General features: G+C 37.3%; 2 long non-coding RNA genes across 2 annotated transcripts in view; both read left to right on the plus strand.

Moving 5' to 3' along the window:
* LOC118160672 overlaps positions 1-8,171 on the plus strand; it is a 20,286-nt gene extending 12,115 nt beyond the window's left edge. Inside the window, exon 3 of the long non-coding RNA XR_004747625.1 lies at positions 7,975-8,171. This is a non-coding gene — a long non-coding RNA (uncharacterized LOC118160672). The remainder of the gene's footprint in view (positions 1-7,974) is intronic.
* Positions 981-4,764, plus strand: LOC118160671. Its single transcript, XR_004747624.1, has 3 exons — positions 981-1,116; positions 1,500-1,591; positions 4,666-4,764. It is a non-coding gene; the product is annotated as an uncharacterized LOC118160671 (long non-coding RNA).
* Positions 8,172-15,627: the final 7,456 nt, after the last annotated feature.

The raw sequence follows: 15,627 nt of genomic DNA on the forward strand, positions 1-15,627 counted from the left end.
TAGAATAGAATAGAATAGAATAGAATAGAATAGAATAGAATAGAATAGAATAGAATAGAATAGAATAGAATAGAATAGAATAGAATAGTTCAGTTGGAAGGGACATACAGAGATCATCTAGTCCAACTGTCTGACCACTTCAGAGCTACCCAAAAGTTCAAGCATATTATTGAGGGCATTGTCAAAACACCTCTTGAACAGGCACGGGACATCAACCACCTCTCTAGGAAGCCTGTTCCAGCGTGTGTCCATCCTCATGGTAAAGAAACTTTTCATAATGTTCAGTCTGAACCTCCCCTGGCATAGTTTTGTGCCATTCCCATGTGTCCTATCACTGGTTACCAGGGAGAAGAGACCTAATCTCTCCCTCCACTTCCCCTCCTTGGGAAATTGTGGAGAGCAATGAGGTTGCTTCTCAGCCTCCTTTTCTCCAAACTAGACAAAGCGTCCTCAGCCTCTACACATAGGACATGCTTTCCAGCCCTTTTACCAGCTTTGTTGCCCTCCTCTGGACACTTTCAAGTACCTTAACATTTTAATATCACAGATCACAGAATGGCACACAATATTCAAGGTGAGGCCACACCAATGCTAAATATAGTGAGAGAATCACCTCTTTTTCCCAGCTGGCTATACTGTTTTTAATGCATCCTAAAATGCAAGTCATAAAACAGAAGCAGAAAAACATTTGTTAATGTAGACTTCAATATAAAAAATCCTTCCTTCCTTCTCTGAATATGCTCTTGGGGTGAATTCAAATTGTTTCTCAGTACCAGCTGCCTGGGGACACTGCCTGACCTGGTAACAGTCAGCAATTGGCTAACAAAAATCAGCAACAAATGAGAGGCCAGCTGAACTCACATATTTATTAATTAATTGTATAAAAGAACTTTATTCAGATTAATTTTATTAACAAAACCCAGATAGTTTAGCACTTTGAATAGAAAGGAAGGTTCATGTAAGTCATGATAAATGACTTACATGATATATATTATGATATAGACTTACCGAGCCTCCCCTTGGATTTCTTGTATTTCTCTCCAGCACTCTGATGCATAGCATAAAAAAGATCTACCTGTTCCCCAGAGAGTTTTCAGAGAGAGAGTCTGTTTCTAGGTAAAGCAGGACAATAATGTTCCCTGTTTTTTGTCCCATGAACTAGCCGTAAAAGAATGCTAACAGGTCTGGGAAGGAATATATTCCTACATTGGATTTTCTATTTTTATTTTTTATAGTATTAATTGTTGTTTGGGCTGTTTGCATTTTTATTTTTTTTCACTGAAGTTGACACCTGTGTGCTTAATTTATTGGTCAGACAAAACTCCCTAAGACATTTGGCTGGTTCTATGAATAAGAAATTTAGAATTTTTTCTCAACCTAGCGTGTCTGTTGACTATATGCGCTCCCTTAAGACTTTTGTAAGCTTACAGAAATAGTTTCAGTGAAAACTTCTGCGTGAACTTTCTGTCTAATACAGTTGTCATGACCTCTCTCTGCAGCTACCATATCTGTGCCCTGCTACAGAATACAGGTCAGGGAAAAGGATGTGGCAATGTTGCCTTCCTGAGGAGAAGAGAACCCCTGTCACAAGGTAACTGTGTCACTCAGTGATTTCTTTAGATAAGGAAAATTGCAAGGAGTTGTTTTTCCTGCACTGTGAAGGACAAGGTAAATAATTAATTCCAGCTGGAAGGTAGCTACAAGAAAAACTTTTATTTATTTATTTATTACAGAAAAATGTTCTGTTACTTCTGTAGCTCATCTTTATGAAATTTTCATTCTGTCTGCATTTTACGCTTGCACTATTGGATTATAGAAGCTAACTACTTGTGATCTTTAAATAGAGTTTAAAATAAACACTTTAAATCTGCTTTTAGAACAACTTTTTTCTTCTGATGCTTCTTGCAGACTTATTTTTTTTCTTTTACACTGTCACAGTATTCATTTTGTTTGATTGATATTCTTATAAAAGAAGGAGTACATGAGATGTCTTTATAGGAAGCTATACAACTATAAGCAGTATTTCCAGTAATTACAGTTCAGTCAAATGAAAGGTAGAAAATCATGACAATGTGTACATAAGACGAGAATTAAAAACAAGTAAGCAAACATAAAATATTATGAAAACACAGTTCTCTTCAGACTGGTTCAAACCTATACTACTTTCTTAAGATTCTTAAGAGTAGAGTTCTAAGGAACTCTACTTTTCCTTCCTTCCTTCCTGTTTCTTTTTTTTTCTTTTTTCTTTTTCTTTTTTTGGTCATTATTTAAGTTCTTTCATCACTGTTAAAGAACTGAACATACTGTTCTGTCAGATGACCACACAGTCCTAGAAATAGAATTACATTTCTTGTCATTTATAACTACGAGACAATTAATAGTACCGAATTTGGGAACATTCTATCTCCATAGCTGGAGAAGGTAATATACTTTTTTTCAGACCTTGTCAGATGAGTCTCTAGATGAATCATATCTAGGAATATTCAGTATATTTTACCCCAGTTTGAGGTAAACAAAACCTTTGAATTCTTTCTTCTGGTACTATAGTAGATGTGGGAGAGCCATGCAAGAAATAGATCCAATCCTGTCTGTGATTAATCCACTGCATATTTTTACAGGAGGGAGAAGTGAATTTGGCAGCAAGTGGCAAAAAAGCTTGCCTAAAATATTAGGAGCAAGTACATAAACTGCATTTACAGATGTTTCTCCAATATAGGAAAGCTTCAATCAAATTTACATTGCAATAAATCATATTTATGCATCTTTTGGGAAGACAGAAGGAGTCATCATTAGGAGTTGGTTAGCAAAGAGTTAAACTGGTTGGAGAAATGAAGAGTATTTGCACTAACAACACAAACAGTTGTCTTGCTTTGATTCTGTTTATGCCTCTGGAAATGTCTAGCAGGCTTGCAGGCAATGGAAAGAAACGTGATTTATAATAGATATAAAAAGCAAAGTTCCACCTTCAAGCTTGAGGGAAGGCAGTAGGATTGTGGCTGAACATAAATGCACTTCACAATTCATGCTTCGTTTCTTCTCATGCAGTCCCATTGGCATCAATGTGTAATCAATTGTGGAAGTTACCTCGTAACTGGTTCCTGCAAATTGTGATTTCCTTTAGAGCTGAGGCTGTTATGCAGCTGAACAGATTCCTGTGTAAAGGGAAAATATTTGTTTCTCCTGTACTGACATTATCTGGTATATTGTCACTGTATAAATTATAACTCCTTCCATAAACTGAGTACATGAGGAAGGTCCATGGAAGCTGGGATGCATTGCAGAGCTCACAAGTCATGATCACATTCAGATGGTGTAACTCTTGATTCAAGACTAAAAAGAGTCAGTAGGATCTTGCTACTGATCAATGATTTGCAGTTGTAGACTTAAATCAAATTCAGAAGCCACCTGCTGGTGCATCTCTTTTGAGAAGATGTCAATCCAATTAACTGTTAAGAGGTTCTGTGCTTGAAATATGAATGCATTTAATCAGCTTTATTTTGCTGGTGCATACATATTGAGGCATATTCTAAGAATAAAGCTACAGATGGCTATTTAAAAATCATTATTAAAGTTGTTATAATTCTGAATTATTTACCAAAATTATGTCTATATGCTGAATGGGTACTTGAGAGGTAGAAATAACAAATTAGAGAAGTATAAACTACAAAGGTTTATTTTTCCAAAGTTCTTCAGAATTTAGACTAATCTCTTGTATATTATTTGTATGTAGGTTATATAGTTCCTACACTAAATAAGTATGAGGAAGAATAAATGAACATGAGGAAGCAGTGGAAAAAATTCTAAATCCACAGAAGTTAATGACAAAAATACAACTGACATCAATAGGGTAACAATTTCATTCACTACAATTTAAAGCTTCAATGGATATTTGTGACTAAATCTTGCTGAATAAAGAATAAAAATGGAAAATTGGTATTTAGGTTAAAAAAAATATTAAAGTGGTTGAAGTGTGAAATTCTATTTCACATGTTCTGATCGTCAAAATTCTGAAACATTTCAACCAGTTTTATCACTTCGTACATTGGCAAGGAGATGCCAAATTTAAATGTTACAGCTACATTCTTAGCTGAGATATCTTTGGAAGAGATTATCAATGAATATTTATTTAATTATTTAATTATTCCCATAAGATATTTGGAACATTGTGGAAAATACAATTTTTTTCTGGAAACAAATATTAACAGAAAGAGATAGTTGTTTTGCTTTTATGCTTTTAACTAAAATAAAAAATACACTCTGTTACTCAGAGGCCTGCAAAACAGACTGTATACCCATATTAATGCAGTTTTCTGCAGAAATAATCTAATGATTTTATTGGAGCAAGTGCTAAAACATGATTCCAGAGGCCTCTTTCTGTTCAGCGACCCCCTACTTGTTCTGCAAAATCATGTCTCACAAGACACAGTATGATCAGTCTAGTATGCAAGAATGGGAAAATGTCTTGTAAGGGAACATATGGAAGATGAAAATGAAGTCAGCTACACAGATTTTCTCTAGTTGAAGTGTAAAGAGAGAGCAAAGTAACCACTGTTCCTTGTGAAGTTGAAACAATAGTTGTCTTGGACTGGAAAGGAAGCTTTAAAAGCATGGAGGCAGAGATGTAGCAGTTGCCTATAACCTTTTACTCTCTTCATCTGTATACAGACAGATTACTTTGCAGAAGAGTTGAGAAAAATACTGGAGATAACATGGACTAATGTTTGCATACACAGAATTTCTGCTCATATTTCTACCAGTAACAGAAAACTTGTGTTCAGATGCTAGATATTTGAAAGATTGTTTGCTTGTTTTCATCATAAGTATTACAGCTGAACGCTTTTATAATTATAAAATAAAGATTCTGGTATCCTCTAGTCTCACAGCCACAGGCTGTTCACTGTAAGCAGTGTGGGCTATCTACTCAGTTTTGAAATAGAGAAGAGTTTAACGTGTGGATATGAGACCTGCTGTTCTCATATAGACACCAGGGCCAGGAAGTAATATATTCAGTAATATTTTTTGTGTATCTCACAAGCTAATTATAAGCAGTATAAAATATCTTTCCATTAGTCCAGCAGTCTAAATTCATTGTGTGAACATAGACACCAATTTTGAATTACTAGTATTTCAGATACAAGCCTGAACTTGGCTGCTTACAGCTTGAATTCTATAGTAAATTTACTAACAATTTTCCAAAGATCATGAGAGTCTAGGAAGGTCCCTGCTGACTGAAAGCTAGCCAACATTATCTCCATCTACAAAAAGGGGCATGAGAGAAGACCCAGGAAACTACAGACCTGTTGGTCTCGCTTCAGTCTGTAGAAAAAATTACTGAGAAGATTGTCCTGGGGGATATTTAAAGGCACTTAAAGAACAAAGATATTACCAGGCATAGTCAACAAGAGTTTACAAAGGGAAAGTCCTGCCTTGATAAAATGATAAATTTGATCTCCATTTAGGATAAGGTCACCTGCTTGGTGGATGAATGGAAGGTGGTGCATGTAATCTTTCTGGATTTCAGTAAGGTCTTTGATGCTGTCCCTCACAATACCCTTCTAGACAAACTGTTCCCCTGTGAGATAAACAGGTTCACGCTACACTGGATGATGAACTGTCTTGACAGCAGAGCTCAAAGTGTTGTAGTAAATGGAACTATTTCTGGCTGATCATCAGCAGTGTTCATCAGGGTACAATTCTAGGGTCAGTTCTGTTCAATGTTTTTATCAATGATCTGAATGTAGGAATGGAATGCATCCTTACCAAGTTATACTAAACTTGGAGGGGCTGTTGATTCCCTGGAGGGATGAGAAACCTTTCAGAGGGATCTAGATAATCTAGCAGAGGTTCAGACTATATAGAAAAAAAAAGTTTTTTTCAATGAGGGTGGTCAAACACTGGAACAGGTTTCCTAGCAAGGTGGTTGATACCCGTTGCCTGTCAGTGTTCAAGACGTATGTCAATAGTGCTTTTAACAATATGCTTTAACTTCTGGGTAGCTGTGAAGTGGCCAAGCAGTTGGACTCCATGATCTCTGTAAATCCCTTCCAACTGAACTCTTCTGTTCTGTGCTATTATAAATTGCTAGATAAATATTGACTATCATACCATGAAGACAGAGACAGATCTTCATGTGCTGTATACAGAAGTAAAATACTGAAAGGTAGAAGTATAAATGTTACTGTTATCATTTATATAAAGAAAACATGCTATAAAATAATTTTAAATAATGAAATTTCTGTCAGATGATAAGTGGTGTATCACACATGTTGTGTAAAAATTGACTGATTCCATTAAGTTTTTGTCCAGTAACTAATGGATAGATACCAGTGGAGTATTGTATTAGGTTGACCTTAGCTGGTTGCCAGATCTCTCTCCCTCCTCAACAGGACAGGGGGAAAAAAATAAGAGGAAAACAACTCACAGGGCAAAATAAAAGGATCACTTACAAACTACGGTCACAGTCAAAACAGACTCTCTTTGCACAAATTTAAATTGATTTATTACCAATTACAATGGACTTGGATGGTGAGAAATAAAGACAAAAACTAGAATACTATCTCCCACTTTTTTCCCCCCAAGCTCATCTTCACTCCTTCGTTCCAGCTCCTCTACTTCCCTCAACCCAAACAGTACAGGGAAGATGGGGAATAGGTGGTTGTGGTCAGTTCATAACCATTCCTGTCTGCTACTCACACTTTTCCCTTCATCTTTGGTATCCTGCTGTGTTGTGTGTTCTCTGTAAATGTGCTACTTATGAATCTAATTTCTTGGACACAAGTTATACAATATATAACAATCCTGGTCTACATTTGCTAACACTTTTATCAGGTGAGAGGGTTGTGCACACTGGAACAGGCTCCCCAGAGAAGTAGTCACTGCACCAAGCCTGTTGAAGTTTAAGAAGTGTTTGGACTGTGCACTTAGTCACATGGTCTGAATTTTTGGGAAGAGCTGTGCGGTGCCAGGAGTTGGACTGTGTGATCCTTATGGGTCCCTTCCAACTCGGGATATTCTATGATTCTAGGTCTTTAAAGATACTGGATCCATTTTTTTCTTTTTTTAATTGTATTTATTGTATTTCTTTTTGTTGTTGTTGTTGTTGTTTTTTTGCTATTCTTGATTTCATGCTTTTTTATTCTCTACTTAACTTAGAGGCCAGTTACTGCTGTTGCAAAGAAGATCCAGACCTAAGTAAATTTGCTTTCCCTTTGGAAAGTGTGACAGACATGATGGCTTACCACAACCAATTTGAACGCGCCAAGGTGACAGCCATCTCCCTTGCACAGAACTACAGTATTGATCAAAAACTGAGGCCAGGAAAATGCATAAAAACACTTAAACTCCGAAGACAGAAAATCAGCAGAACCTGAAAAGTAATTCTATGTTACAAGTTTCAACACCAATTTAAGGAACTAAGTGGCCAGGAGACCGCTGAGATGAAAACCTATCATCTGAAGTTTCAGATTTCCTGTCCAAAGTTAATAGCTTCAGTCAATGGAGACTGTGGGAGTGTGGCCATGAGGGTCGGCAAGCCCCATGGTTGGTGATAACATCGGGCTCTTAACGATGAGGCCATCAAGAATGTTAAGAGTCTAGAGGAACAAAGAGGGGTGATTCAGGAGGCGCCCTGCCGTCTCGGGTTGCTTGTTCTCCGGCTGCTGGGGCATGGGGGTTGCTGCGGGTTTGCGGTTGCCGGGCGAAGTTGTTGACCAATGAATAGTGAGTGGGAAGGTACTGCTGAGGGGGAATGGTGTAAGAAGGGAGCCGGTCCTCAATATGGGGAGGCAACAGAGATAAGGAAGTTATGTCATCAATAAAGTAGGAGCAGTTACTGATCCTAAAAGAACCCTGGTGTCCGTGTGGTCATTTTGCCGCAAATGGCGCCCGATCAGGGACCCTTGAAGAACAGGAACAGGCTAACAGAACAGGGACAAAAGCAAAAAAGGAATGAATAGCGACAGGGTAGCAGAACAGGTACCAGGACAGGAACAAGGACATGGATTGCCTCATGAAGATAGGTTCGGCCAAACTCAGCAAACCGCTCAAAGAATCTGGAATAGAAAGCCGCTGGAAACTGGAGCACCGGAGCTGGAAAGAAGCTCAAGCTGAGAGAAGCAGACCCACGCACACAACTGCCCCTCACTGGCCGAAGGTAAGCAGTTGGACGCTATGGGGAATCATATATCCTTAGAATCAAAAAATTTCCTGGTAACCTTACAGCTTATTCCCTTTATTAACAGTCAGATAGTTTATGATCCTGAAACATGGGACCAAATTGAGGTCAAGGTGTGGGACTCCACTACTAAAAACGACAAGGTTGCGGCGGGATTGCTCGGCACCTGGTGAGCAGTCGCTGAGGCCTTAAAGAGCCATGTGGGACCACAATCAGAAATGTATGGTTTGCCAGATAGTGAGGGAGCTGCGGGCTTGTCCACCGATCCTTCTGCAATACCATCGCCCCCGCCCGGCCGCTACTGCCCTCGCAGGCCTTTGCTGTTTCGCCCCCTGGTGACGTTCCTTTTGATCCAGGCCCTATAGGCCCTGAAAAGGAGCCGGATCTGTTTCCCCTCGATCCGGGAGAAATAGGATACATAAGGCCCGAAGGCCGAGTTGCTTAACAACTTAAAGCAAGACATATTGTTCCCATGACTAGCCCTGGAACTCTCGGGTGTTTGTAATCAAGAAAAGGAATGGAAAATGGAGGGTGTTTGAAGTCATGGAAGATATGGGAGCACTTCAGCCAGGATTACCATCTCCAACTATGCTCCCCCAGTCATGGACATTCATAGTAATAAACTTAAAGGATTGCTTGTTAAACATTTGCCAGACTTCATAAAACTTTGCTATGTTTATGTTTCAACTGATACCTTTTCTGATTGTATTCCGTGTGGTCATTATGCCACAGGAAACTAGTCAATTATCTGAATTAAATAAAGATGGACTATCAGAAACTTTCTTCAAACTATTGCTCATCTGTCTTAAAACATAGCATTGTTCATGAATGCAGTGTGAATGACTTGGAAGAACCGTCTTTTGCTGAGAGCAAGGACACTTTTGCCCTTTCCTATGTAGATAAATTTTAGTGTTATTTATTTTGCATGTAGTTGTGGGATACATTGAAAAGTCACCGAGTTGAAGGAAAACAAAAGTAAGTATCTTTATTTTGTAGTAGCCTAAAATAAGCACCAACCATTACATCAGAGAAATTAATGTAACTTTTGATAGGAATTTTCATTATATATATTAATGGACAATTTGCCCGCACGTGTATAGTGCAGGTTGTTGTTTGTTTTATATGTGTACATACATATGGATATATCTGTACATAATCGAAAACGTGGTCAGACTTAAAAGGTATTGCCGCAATAGGATATCTGTCTGTAAAGGATTAGGCAATGGTTATGCAGACAGTTTTGTGTCACAGTGGAAACAGAAGCCACCTCAATTTTATCTCATCCTGGGGACAGTTATTCCAAAATTATGTTTTTCTGTCTAAAGGAGCTTCTTAAATTCTACATAGAACGTAGAATGAATATTATGGGTTTGTATGAAAGCAGTTGCTAAAAGGATTAAAAAATATATTATCTTCAAGAGGAAATTCCATTCATCTTGAAATATTGTAAATAATATAGAGAAAACCTCCCCCCCCCTGCCCTAATGCTACATATATATATTTTTAAAGTCTGAACTCCTCATAGGCATTCACACAATCAGTACAGTAATCTTAATCTGTAATCCTTATGTGATGTAATCTGCTTTGGTCTTTCAGAAGCAGTCATGCTAGGTCAGCTCATTTCAGCTATGGTTTGGGTTTGTTCTTTTTAATTCTACTAACAGATAATTGAGAGGGAAAAAAAATAAATAAAATATATTAAAAAATACTACACTCGATATTACGAAGCTTTCTCCCATCGATGAATTTAAAAATCAGCAGAAGTTGGCAAATAATTTGGTGAAGCTATTATGAAGAAAAAAACATATTTTGCTAGTTATAAAAGAAAACTAAGTGTTATATAAGTTCAATATGACACTGATAAAAACAGTCCATCCAAACATGTTGCTAACTAAATGAGAAATTCCGGCTCATTTCCTAAACTTGCTTGAGGAACTGTAGTTATCAGAGATGTTAGACAACAACTCAGACAGAAAGGAAAGCTACTGGCAGCTGTCCAGAATTCAGTTTATGCATGTGAGTGTGGGGCACATGGCAAAAGGTTTGGGGATCAGAGCCAGCTATGTTTTAAATCCTTTTGTTCACGTGCTGTTTGTAAGTATATTGCTGTTAGTTTTCTAAATTAAAAAGGATTATTTGAAACATTACATAATAAAATAGCCAAGGACAATCAAAGGGAATAACACTATGGTATATCTGAAAATAATGTCTTTCTTTGTAAAATATATCTTGATTAGACTAAACCTTATATAAGAGGGTTACGTTATAAAACAGTATGTGGATTCAAATGACTCTGTTACTACACTGAGTTGGAATCACTGATTTTGCAATCTGTGTTCAGTATTAAGAGCTAGACAAAATACTCGGTTGCGCCAGGGAGGATATGAAGAGATTAGAGAGACCAATATATCACAGACTAACCTCTTTGCTCTGGACACTCACAGGGACACTGGCAATTCTCATTCTACTACTACCTGGAGACACTTGCTATGAAGACAAAAAAAAATCAAGATTGCAGGGAAAGCTGACATTTAAGGTAAGCAATTCTATTAGTCATAACTTTTCCTGCTGAGTACCTTTTCTATACTGAATTGTGAATGTAAGTACTATTTATATATATATATATATATATACATACACACACACTACATCTCAGGAGCTGAAGAGTTACTAGTAGCAAATAACTCATATTTTGATATTTTGTTCTACATCTCCATAGTGGAATCCCTGAGTGATAGTACTTTTCATCCCAACTTTTTTTAAAAAAACTGTAAAAAAGAAAGATACGTCTAGTAAAGAAGTGAAAATTAGTGTGGTATTAGGAGTTGTTTGTTTGAAAAAATATCAGAAGTCCAGGCTGGTACATAAAAATTACATACTAGAAAACAGGTTAGCAATGTAAATATTCTTTATCTTCATAGACACTAAAGGGGGCTGTAGTCTTGTATAACGTAATCTTTCATAATCCAGTGTTTTATAAAATGGTTAATTGTAGGTAATAAGTTACAATTAAACACCATTTTTATGGCTCTTTTGCTTGTCCCAATGGAAATTATTTAGCATTTTGGAAATTATACTAAATTTTTAGGGTTAAACTAAACTTTCTGTTAGTGGGTTACCTTTTTCTGTTTATGTTCTCTAACAACGGGATCAGCAGTTGTGTGAGGGTTTCATGTATACTAGCTATACACAAAGAATTAAAACGTAACTTTATGCTATTGAGAGTGTGTTGTTTTTCTGGGTTGTTTATCAACAGAAAAATAATTGTCTTTAAAACTTTGATTTGAGAAGTAGAGAAGGGGAAGGACAGTTATGTGGACAAACAAGATTATGAACAAAAACTAAAGAAAAATAACTTCAACCCTCCTATTGCAGTTTTAATTGTTGTGTAATATTCTTTTCAAGTGTACACAGAAGAATACTATCCAATTAGTCATATTGCTAATCCTACATCTTTGCATTGCTGATGTTTCATGCACTTGGAAAAATTATTCTTAAAAATACTGTGAAGTAAAGTATTTTGATCTTTTGGGAAGTAGTGAGATCCTCACTGTTGAAGATATCTGCTAATTCTAGAAATTTGTAAAATCTTGATATGACTTAGTGAAGAAGTACTCTTGCAATTTATTGTATCAATGAAGTAGTAAATTTCTACCACAAATTCATTTTTGATCCAAGTTAGTTAAGGGCACCAAGCCTTAGACAGCTCACAATTAATTTACAAACAGTTTTATTAAATACAAATATAAAATGAGAATTCTTCAACAGAAATCAGTAAAGGCTGACCAGCAAGAAGGGGAGTTTGGAATTGAACAGGCCTTTGAAGCTCTTCTTTTCATGCTGCATACGAGACCTCTGACTGTGTAAGAGATGGCTTATTTTTATATATTTATATGTATATATATATATTTTTTTTTTTTCTCAAGCTCCCCATGATTTTGCTTGGTGCCTACAGGAAATCTGAGAGTGAGGATAACTCCTCAGTTGATGTCCTGAGTAGCTGAAGGGATAAATATAACAAATAAGGAATTTGTATGATCTCTACAGTAGTAGAGAAAAGGTTTCTGACAGCTGAAGAATTCAGCAAGTCAATAGATATACAAGAGGCAACTGAGTCAAGAACCTCTGCTAAGGAGTTAGGTAGGGACTTACTGGGAAGGGATATGAGCCCTGAGCCAGGAATATGTGAAACAAAGAAAATACAAAAATGGCTAGAAGTTCAAACATGACACTACTGGAGATTGTCACACCTTGGTCTCTTAGGAGTTTTAATTTACTTCTCTGGAGTTGTTTCTGTTATTTTCAGAATTTTTAGGTCTTGTATACCTAGTTAATAGCAAACATATTAGAATTTGTTGCTAAATATTGGCAAGTAAATAAAACTGGTAGCGATCTATCTCTTTTTCACAGAGACAAATAATTCAGTTTATAGGGCTCTTCTTCCATTATGTTTTTACTGCAGGCAAATTCAGAAAGTATGACATTGGGACATCTAAAAAACATTTAAAATACATTCTACAGAGATGAATCTTAGAGTTAAAAATCAATTTTCTAGGTCAAAAGGATGAAAACGAAAGAAGGGAAAAACATCAGTTTATTTAGTATAGATCCTGTAAGCTCCCTAAATCATTGCATAAACCTATTATTTTTATGATAAATGTTTTAGACTTCTCTACAATCATATGACAGTCAAAGATGTTGTGGTAGTAGGCAAAGCTTAGAACTCAGTAAGGTCATACCCTGCCTCTCCAACCAGAACCTGAGGGAGTGCTGTGTTGCTCTTTAATTCTCTTCGTTCTGTGGCTTCTGAGTTATAATTTATTTTTACTAACTTCACAAAAATACAAGTATGGGTATTAAGGGAATAATAGATAGAAGGAATGATGACTTGTAGATATTCCAGGGCAGGGGAGGAGGAGGAAAGAGATGAAAGGAGAGAGAGAGGACTGGTGCGGGAGAGAATATTTGCTTGTTTCAGTTGGAATTGCGGGTTTGTCTGTCTTCATATCTTCAGAACTGCTTTGTGTGAATTAGTCCAAAAACTTCAGGAACTGTTGAGAAACATAACTAAATCTGCTACAACTCTAAGCATCCCTGTGCTATATGAGGGAGCTTTGTTAATATAGAAATTCTGTTTCTGTTGGTGATAACTGATCTGAGAGACTGAAATCTATGGGTGCAATAGAAAAAACTGTTGAGACTGAGTAGGTAAGACTTACCTACTCAACAGGATTAGTATATATTAAAAAACTAAACTCTTCATTGTTTAGCTATGTATTTAGCGAGATACTCTTCATTATGTAAGAATCAGGCTGATAAAGGAAATGAGTTGGACATTTTATTCATAGTGTGTTTGCTTATGTTCTACAGTCTAACGTCTGATGTGATTGCTTTTTTGTTACTATCGCTTTGGGAAACTGTATAGCTGAATTAGATCATAGGCATGTCTGTGACCCAGTGCTGTATCATTGTGAAACTACAAGGTTTTTTAACAGTATCCCACTGATCTATTGGACCATAAAGGAGTCTCCATCCTTGGAGCTACTCGGAAGCCACCTGGACATGGTCTTGGGCAACCAGACCTCCGAAGATCCCTTCCAACCTCAACCATTCTGTAATTCTGTGGTTCTCTGAACCTTCCAAAAATTCTGTAAAAACATGCTTCTGCCACCTAGCCTATGAGTAGCTTGATCATTTTTTTCAGAAATAATATTTCCTTCAACTTGGGACAGTTAATGCAGTCTTTTACCTCCCTGCCCTGAGCTGTTAGAAAATGATAGAATCATAGAATTACAAAGAATCATAGAATCACAGAAATCACAAAGGTTTTTTTGTGAAGCTTAGAATGAATTCTTAAATCTAGGTGTTACTTGCATTAGACATACTATCTAATGGCCAGGGACTTGGACTGTAACAGAAGAGAATGTTTATAAGAATGGTTTGTAAGCTTTACCTTTCAAGAAGACACTTAAACTGAGTTTCAGTTTAAAGGCATGGAGAAATAAGAATTTTAAGCAAGCTGGCTGTCTGGCTTTGTGTTCAGTTAATGGAAGTTTACACCAAGTTAATTAGCTTTCTGAGTTGTACACTGCTCTTCCCTTGAGTCATGTACCCACATGTAGGTGTGTAATGCCATTAACTATCCCTTATGGTATCAGACATTCACATATGGATGGCATATATAACTGAGGATTTATAGAAGACCTGCATCTCTCTGCATTGTCAGCTGAAGCCTAAATGAAGTATAACATGTTTATGCAACTGAATCCCATCTTTGTTCACCTGACTTCCCCTTTATGATTTATGGCTGACCTCCAACTACAATGGGAGGTGAAACACTCAGCTGACGTGTAGAGTCTGTATGTACGTAATTAAATGTAGACATCCCAGCGTAACTAAATCCTACACTAGAATCCAATTGCTTAGTGGAAAAACACTGAGAAGGATTCTCATGACTTAAATGTTTCAATAGACAGCAAAAACTGTTAGGAGTAGACTCCAGGACCCAAGGGAGTTTTCCTCCCAGTCCACTGAAGTTAAAGTTCCTGTTCACACCCAGTAATGTGAACAAGTGTGTGTTATCCCAACATGTACCCGTATTCACTCCTAGTACAGACATGGCAAACAGACAAACACAGACAGGAAGACAGTGGCTTTCTATACGCTGCATACATACAACAAGTAAAAACATGAACAAAGGGCTTGATCCTGTTCTTTCATGCCAGATAATGAGGTTCAAATTAGCATATCACAAACACCCTCACACCTATGATCCACACGTCTCTTATAACTAGTCCAGATCTATAGATTATATAGATCTATATTAGTAGGCAGTATCCAGCCTTGAGACCTACTTGACACTTAGCCCATCTTGATGCTAGTCTTGCACAAAAAAAAGATAGTGTACTCACTAAGAAAAATAGTAAGGAATGTTGAGTAGTGAAATGGTAGCTCAGATTGTAGTGGTGAGGCAAAAGGTTTGGCCAGACAAAAGCACTGACTGGCAACCTGTACTTGTAACTGGCCACATATTTATTCCCCCTCCTTTCTGTATTCCCATGTTGTTGTTCCCATCAGCCTTGATCCCTTCCTTTCCCTTCTGTTGATCTTTTCCTTAAGTGTCCGGTGTTAAATTTTGCGTATTTCCAGAGTCCACCTCAAACACTCCATAATAATTCTTTTTCTCATCACCCTCAGTACAATCTTGTCTGTCTCCATTCTTATAAGTTAGAAAGCTTTGGTTTAACTTCTTTGTTTTGGTTTCAGCTGAGATGGAGTTAATTTTCCTCCCTTTCTCCAGCAGAGGAGTCTGGGGGTGCACGATGAGCTGGGAGGGGACAGAACCAGAACAGTTGGTCCGGATTCGCCAAACGGAGGTTCTACATGATGTGGTGTCATGCTGGACAATTAGTATAGGGTGGCTGGCCAGGGTGTGGGCTGGGATTGCAGCTTGG

The sequence above is a fragment of the Oxyura jamaicensis genome, chromosome 1 (assembly GCF_011077185.1).
Source record: "Oxyura jamaicensis isolate SHBP4307 breed ruddy duck chromosome 1, BPBGC_Ojam_1.0, whole genome shotgun sequence".
Classification (NCBI taxonomy): Eukaryota; Metazoa; Chordata; class Aves; order Anseriformes; family Anatidae; genus Oxyura; species Oxyura jamaicensis.